An 8,202-nucleotide genomic window follows, 5' to 3' on the forward strand; every position below is an offset into this window, starting at 1 on the left:
CCTGCTGCCGGGCATGAGACGGGCCGGACCTGCTGCCGGGCGAGAGACCAGCTCGCTCCTACGACACCGGGTGCGAGGCGGTCGATAGACCGCAGCCGGGAGAAGGCCAGCCCTCCGGCGAGAGAAGAGAAAGGACGCCGAGGAGAGGAGTCTAAGGCCACCACCACCACCACCATCGTGCCTGCAAGGAACCGCGAGCACATCCCAGGCCAGGCCCGACACCTCCTACCCGAAGCAGCAGCTCTGATCCGCCCCGGGCCTCGATCTGGCCCGCCCAAGCACGAACCCTAGATCTGCGCCGACCCCGTTGCGCGTGCGGCCGGCGGCCGGCGCCGCACCACCAGCGCCCGCCCAGCCCCGCGCACCGCATGCACATCTCCGGGGCAGGAGGCCGCCACCACCACGCTACGCTGTCCACAAAGCCCCAGCTGCAGCACCGCTGGAGCCCGCAAGGCACGCCCACCGCCCCGCCCCTGCCAAGGCCCTGGACAGGCCCTAGTCGACAGCAGGGCACCGCCGCCGCCGGCCCCTGCAGCCAAGAAGCAGAGAACACACCAGCCATTGCCGCCGCGGTCCGCGCCGTCCGCCGGACGAAAACCGCCGCTGCCCAGACACGCGCCTCCACCACGCAGCCCTTCACGTTGCCACCACGTCCGCGCAGAGGAAGCACATCGGAACGCCGCCACGTCACGGCACCCCGCGCCCACGCTGCGCCCAGACACGAGGAAATCGGCCCGCGCCGCACCGCCTCGCGAGGGAGAAGCCGGGCCCCGCCGCCGCCAGCACCGGTCGGGCTTCGTCCGGCCGCGCCCTTTGGCGGCGGCGAGGGTGGAGGAGGGATGGGGAGGGTCACTGGGGCGGAGATCGGAAGCCCTCCCCAGCGCCCCACGGGTGGAGGCGGGGGAGGGGATAGGGTCGGGGAGGGGATCTCCAGGGGACACGTATTACCATGAAAAAGACGTGTTGGGGGCAGGAGTCCGGCCATCGAGCACCCTTGTTTAATGTTTCCTGGTAGAGTAAAATAGAAATCACTGGTTAACTAATAAGGACGCAGCTAAATGTCACACGTGTGGCATACTAGCCATCCGCCCATACACCATGTGTGGCGTGAGCAGGAGGCAGCACATACGGGTTATTTGTGGGCGAACATTAGAATTGCCCACACGTGTGGGCGTAGTTACTTCGTGCCACACGCCTAACAAAGTATTACTCATCTCCATCCCGCGCATGTGGCACGAAGCAAAAATGCCCACACATCCTGGCGCAGCTACGTTAGGTACTCCCGCGGGATGACGATTTAGTTGCCATCTGGGATGGCAGGTGTAGTTATCCGGGGATGGCAAATTTAGTTGTAAAAGCATAGCAACTCTATCTGTTTTGGCTAACTATAGTTGCCATGTCTAATTTATGGTAGTTGTCGCGTGTAATCAAATCATAGTTGCCGTGTGTGATTAAATACTTGCCACATATGGTCAAACAGTACTTGCCATGTGTGTTTACCTAGTTGCCACGTGTTGTCCAACCATAGTTGCCATGTATGGTTAATCACAGTTGCCATGTGTGTTTATGTGGTTGCCACGCACGCCTAACTGCAGTTGCCGTCTTGCAACGAATCATAGTTGTCATGTGTGTTTATCTAGTTGCCACATACGCGTACTGCATTTGCCATCCGGCAACATATGGGTGTCTTGATTTCGCCCACACGCGCGTGGACTAGGTGTTGGCTGTGTGGGCATAAACTAATTCGTCCACACAACGCAGTGCCAAACCGCGTGCTGCGGGCGTGTGGGCAAACTCTCGAGCGCCCACACACCAGCCTCGTCCTACGTGACATGTGAATTATGCCTTAATGTGTCAAGATTCGTGCAAACTCGACTGGACGGTTATCCACGCGTGTGGGCGAGTTGTAAAACTGCCACACGTGGGCGTTAGTCTTTCCAACTTATAAACCTCTTTGAGTTGATAAAAATAATCATATATTAGGAGATCGAGTTCAATCAAATCTATGTTTTCTTATGCACACGTGTTTGCGTTTGCAACTTTGCATCCTCATCGATCGATCTTGCGATCGAGAAGCTGAACCGCCCGGCCATGGCGTCCGAGCTGCAGAAGACGGCGTCGACGCACAGGACGAAGCTCGTCCGTGGCACGCACCAGTTTGACATCGCCGGCTACAGCCAGCGGAAGCATCTCGGCAGCGTCGCCGACAAATATTGCTCCACCATCATCAGGTCCGGCGCCTTCTGCGCCGGTGGCCACAGCTGGGAGCTCGCCTGCTGGTTCGATTATAAGGGTGAACTCTCGTCAATCTCCCTCGAGCTTCTCAGCCACTGGATCACCAAGGACGTCCTCGCCAAGGCCAGTCTCCGGATCGAGGACCCCCTGGGTGAGTCACCACCTGCCGTGTGGCGAAGCGGAGGCTCCAACGTCTTCTCCATCTCCAGGACGGCTAGACCGGGCATGACCTGGAAGCTCTCGATTCCCCGCGCGTTCCTTGCCCATGAGAGCAGCTACGTGAGAGACGATTGCCTCACCATCAACTGCACCGTCGACGTCATCATCGAGGCGTGCACCGCCACCACTGAAGACATGACACCACTTTGCATGGTGCCTCCACCCACCATCTCTCAGGATATCCGCAAACTTCTGCTTGTGGATGGGTCACAACCAGACATGAGACCACCTTGCTTGCAGTCAGACGTGACCTTCGTTGTGGAGCAGACCGAGATCCGGGCACACAAGCTCGTGCTCGCCATGCAATCGCCGGTCTTCGCTGCGCAGTTCCGCTGGCAGACGAATGACGATAGTGATGTTGCCACGCGCGTCGTTATCGAAGACATGAGAGCCTCCACCTTTAGAGCCATGCTCCGCTTCATCTACACCGATGAGCTTCCCATCAAACCAACAAGCAAAGACGATATCGTCGACCAGCCTGCTTGCAAACAGAGATATGCGGCGAGGCGCCGTGAAGCCATGGCATGCGACCTGCTCGTGGCTGCCGATCGGTATGACATAGAGAGGCTGAGGCTTATGTGCGAGAACATATTGTCCGAGAGCATGGACACCACCAATGTCATGGCGACGTTGCTGGTCGTGCGCGGCCGCTACAGCTGCCGCCAGCTTGAGGATTCTTGCATCGAGGATTCTTGCTCTGACCAAGACAGAAGAGTTCCAGGAGCTCATCATCAAAGAAAGCTGCTGCAGCTCTTTGATAACCGAGATCATGGAAAGAGTAGCCGCACATAGTAACTCCTCGGACCGTCTCAATAATGGCCTGCCACTTGGGAAGACCTGGTCTACTTATAACATGTCCCAAAAAGTGCACGGCGTGCACGAGTTCAGGATACCCAACTTCTGTGACGTTCAGAGGGGCCATGGTGTTGGCCAGGTGATCCATTCGGGTGCTTTCCATGTCGGCGGTTTTAACTGGAGGATAGAGGTGAGTCCGTCAGGAGATGAGGGAAAGAACCAAGGGAACATCTCTGTGCACCTCAGGCTGCTGACTGATCCTCCGGACCGTGGCGTCGAGGTGTCCAGCACCTTCAAGATCTTTGACCCAAGTGGGAAGTCAACAATGGCCATAGATTACGTGGAACAACAAATATGTGCAGTATATTCCCAAAACAGTTTTCGCTGGGGACTTGGAAGGTTAATCACCTTACAGTCTGCAAAATCAAAGTACCTAGCACATGATGGCTCCTTAACCATACACTGAAACGTTGCTCTCATCACGCATCCCTACACTATTACGTGCTCTCCCACAACCAGGGTCATGATCGCCGTGCCCGAGTCCAGCATCGCATCGCAACTTGGGAATCTGCTGGTGAGTGGAGACGGGGCGGACGTGTGTTTTCTGGTGAGTATTTAACCAAAAACTATCACAATTCGCGGAAACGTGACAGAAAACTACCATTTTATGATTTTGTCTCGAAAACTACCTTTTTTTATTAATCCGTGGCAAAAAACTACCAAGTGTGAAAGCTGCTCGCTTTGCTTGGGTTAAACCCGAATCTGACAGCCCGACCCCACACATAAGCGGGCTAAAAATGCAATCGGGTCCCTAGTTTTTCTTAAAAAAAACAATCCAGTCCTTGCAGGCCGACAGTTCCAGGCCCTCGCCGCCGCCGCCGCTCTCCGGCTCCCTCCGCCGCCTCGCCAAGCTCCTCCGCCAGGCCCCCTCGGTCCTGCACCGCCTCGCGCCCAAGCAACTTCGGCGTCGTCGTCAAGGCGCGCCACCGCGCCACTGGAGAGGACGTCGCCCTCAAGTTCCTGGTCCGCTCACCCGACGGCGGCAAGAGGAGGCGCCACCGTGCACATGCGCTCCACCACGACCTGCTGCGCGAGGCGTGCTACCTCGCGGCGTGCCGCGGCCACCCCTCGGTCGTCGGCTTGCACGGCATCGCGCGGGACATCCGCAGCGGGCAGTGCAGCCTCGTCCTGGAGCACGTCGGCCCGAGCCTCGGCCACGTCCTGCGCGCTCGCCGCCGGCCGTTCACGGAGGAGGAGACGCGCCGCGTCATGCGGCAGCTCCTGAGCGGCGCCGCGAGGATGCACGAGCGCGGCATCGTCCTCGTCGGCGGCGAGGGCGCGGTGAAGATATGCGACCTCGGGCTGACCTCGGACTGGATTGCTTTTTTTAAGAAAAACTAGGGACCCGATTGCATTTTTAGCCCGCTTATGTGTGGGGTCGGGTAGTCAGATTCGGGTTTAACTCAGGCAAAGCGTGCAGTTTTCACACTTGGTAGTTTTTTGCCACGGATTATTAAAGAGGTGGTAGTTTTCGGGACAAAATCGTAAAGTGGTAGTTTTCTGTCACGTTTTCGCGAATTGTGCTAGTTTTTGGTTAAATACTCGTTTTCTGGTTGAGAATAGCGAAATTCACGCCCACCGTCTTGTGATCGCCGCACGATCGCCAATCCTATGTGAAGCGATGGCAGGAGCAGTGAATATCAGGGATGACAACCTCGTACAGGTTGACGGTATGAAGGCTGATGTCTTCAAGGCCATGCTCAACTTTGTCTACACCGACAAGCTAGAACCTCTCGTTACCACAGGGGCGGCAGGAGAGATGCTCGGGGCGGCATGTCGGTTCGGCCTAGACAGGATGAAGGCGATATGTCAAAACTTATTGGTTGAGCACATCTCAAAAGATAACGCATTAGACATCTCGAAGCTGGCTCACTATTACAATTGCTCCAAGCTCGAGGATTATTGCATCGAGTTCATTCAGCCTTGGCCACTCCTAGCCAAGGAGGCGAAGAAAACGGTGAGCATCCTTTCAACTAGCAGGCTAGACCTAGATATATTTGATCAATTATGTTGTCATATATCTGCCAGATTCTTGGAGCTGCTCAGTACCGACATGGCAAAGGACGTCATCGCCATGCCCGGCATAAGGATCGAGGACACGCTAGTTGGCAGGTGGCCGCTGGCCATGTGGCGAAGCGCAGTGCCAGTAGGCTCCTCAGAATGAGCTCCGGCAGGGGCCGGAAAATTTCGAAGGATGTGACGAACAAGACGAGCCTCGACTAGCAAGTTTCTGGTTTACAAACTACACATTAGATAAATTTTGCTGCCATCTATTGGCATGTTCTTTTCTCATATGGTATATAATAGTTTTCCGCCCACTGAATTGACGCCTCCTTTTTATCTTCTTCAACTTGTGTCGCTCTCTACAGAATTTTGCATGTTCCTGTATGAATTTTGAGTTTACTAATTACATTTACCATGCAGCACGTAAAAAAGAAAAAAAAACACATTTACCCGGCGGTCGAGTTTTTCATCTTCCTTATTTGGTGGATGGTCAATCGATGGTGTTTTTAGAAAACTAGTAAATGCGCACGTGCAATGCACGTGTAATCTTAAGATTTCTTTTTGTTTATTCTACTTCATTGGTTGTAACGAAACCAAACCAATCTTTTCAAGTTATACGTTTCAAAACATAAGCTGTGAGGTGATAATATTCTGTTTCTATACACATTCATATGCAACAGGACACTCTCGGTTCAGAGTGCGCCTACATGCCCCGCCAAATTACTATGGCGTGGCCGATTACTAAGTAAGCTTTCACAAGTAAATCGTTTATGGATCAACTGCATTACCGGCGTTTGACCGATTAGGGGATTACCTCGTTCCGTAGTGACATGTAAAAAATTAGAACGTGGTTTATTAAAATTTCAACAAATAAATCACAAAAATGCTGTGTTAAAGATATAACGCACCTGTAGGGATCCAGAAGGATGCCCTTAACCTTGAACGTCCGGTACAGGAGCAGTCGTCGGCCATCCTCGCCGCCGTCCGCGATGGCGGCCGCCATCTCTCTCTCTCTCTCTCTCTCATCGGTGGACACCTAGTACGTACTTGTCCTTCATCCTGATCTTCTTCGCGACCTTGCTATCGTCGTTCCTGACGACCGACACAGCCACAACCGGGGAGGCAGTGCACCTGACGTCCGACCAGGCAAGATGTCTTGTGCCCTTGACGTCCGACCAGGAAAGCGGTCCCCGTCCCTGACAGCCGGGCCGCAGGCGGTTTAGGGGACATCCATGATGGTCGGGCATGCGGTTTAGGAGGCGTCCTGACTGTCGAGGGCCATGGCCAGGCGAGGCGATGGTTGGGGACGGCACGGAGTTGTGAGGGGCGGCGTCCTTGAAGGCGCGGCGGGGCGACACGATAGTGGCGCGGCGTCGTTGAAGGCCCTGATATGTGGCGGGTCGAGGTGCTAGGGGCAGCATGGCGAAGGTGCAGCGGCTCGATGCAATGCGGCTTGCGGCGGTACCCTTCTGTCAGTTTCCTTTGTGTGAAAGGGTATGGAAGGAAGGGGATCAGGGAGGAGATGGTTGATTAGCGTTAAACGTGTTTACTCGCTTACCATTAGGACAATAAGGACGGTTGGATTAACGCAACACTACTAGGGAAAACCTTATACATAGAACTTTAGCAGTAGCGCTTGTCAAAAAAGGGCGTTAGTGCTAAATAGCAGTAGCGCGTGCAGGATAAGGGCGCTACAGATACAAAGATACAAACATAGTAGTAGCGCGCCTAACTATAAACGCGCTACAACTAAAATTCTCACGACTAAGCCGATAAGCTACACATAGTAGCAGCGTTCTTGTTTAAACTGCGCTACCGCTGTGTCTATTGTAGCAGCGCGTTTACGTAGAAAGGCTCTACTGCTAATGAAAAGAAAATAAATCGAACAACAAATAGAAGAGTAAATGAAAATGAAAGAAATAGAAAAAGGAAAAAGGAAAAAATAAAATGTAAAGAAAAATATATGAGAAAGGGAAAAAAAGAGACAGACTTAGCAGTAGTGCGTTTTGTGAAACGCGCTATAGCTAACTTAGTTATAGCGCATTTTTAGAAACGCGCTACCGTTATGTTTCACTTAAACAGCTAGCGGTTTTCCTCCCCCCACCCGGCCACCACTTCTCACCCAAATCCCTCGCCCCACTTCGCCGCTGTCTGCCGATCGCCGTCGCCCCACTTCGCCGCCGTCTCCTGCCGGCGTGGACGCCCGCAACCTCATCCTCACTGCCGCCGCCCGAGGCCGACCTCAGCCTCACCGCCGCCGCCCGAGGCCGCCCTCGACCTCACCGTCGCCGTCCTCGACCTCACCGCCACCCGAGGCCACCCAGGACCGCCGCTGCCCGTGCCCGAGCCCGCCCTCCCCGCCCCTGCCTCCGTCGCCGAGCACCTCCCCGCCATCGTCTCTCCCCTCTCTGTAAGCCCCCCACCACTTCTCTTTCTCTGCATTTTAGAGCAAAAATTAGTAGAGCAAATGTTAATTTATAGAAAAAAAAATAGTTTAGAGCAAAAGTTAGTTTATAGAAAAAAAATAGTTTAGAGCAAAAAATGTTAAGTAGTAGATGTTAGAGGAAAAATTAGTTTAGAGCAAAAAATTAGTTTAGAGCAAAAAAATTAGTTAGGGCAGTAGGGTTTTTGTTTTCATAGATGTTTTTTTAAAAGAAAAAAAATGAAAATATTGTAGCAGTGCTGCTTGTAGTATATAGTGATACTAGTAGATGTTAATTAGGCTAGGGCAGTAGTGGTACTAGTAGATGTTAATGAGATGTTTTTAAGTTAGGACAGTAGGGTTTTGCTAGGTTAATTAGGTTAGTAGTGCTGCTAGTAGTAGTGGTACAGTAGGTTAATTAGGTGAAGTTAAATGAATAATCTAAATGAATGAAATTAGTAGTTAAC

The 8,202-nt window shown here is 53.4% G+C and overlaps 1 pseudogene; it reads left to right on the top strand.

Annotated features, from left to right (window-relative positions):
- Positions 1-2,091: 2,091 nt before the first annotated feature.
- LOC119279319 lies at positions 2,092-5,473 on the top strand (annotated as a pseudogene).
- The last annotated feature ends 2,729 nt before the right edge of the window (positions 5,474-8,202 follow it).

The sequence above is a fragment of the Triticum dicoccoides genome, chromosome 3B (genome assembly GCF_002162155.2).
Source record: "Triticum dicoccoides isolate Atlit2015 ecotype Zavitan chromosome 3B, WEW_v2.0, whole genome shotgun sequence".
NCBI classification, from domain to species: domain Eukaryota; kingdom Viridiplantae; phylum Streptophyta; class Magnoliopsida; order Poales; family Poaceae; genus Triticum; species Triticum dicoccoides.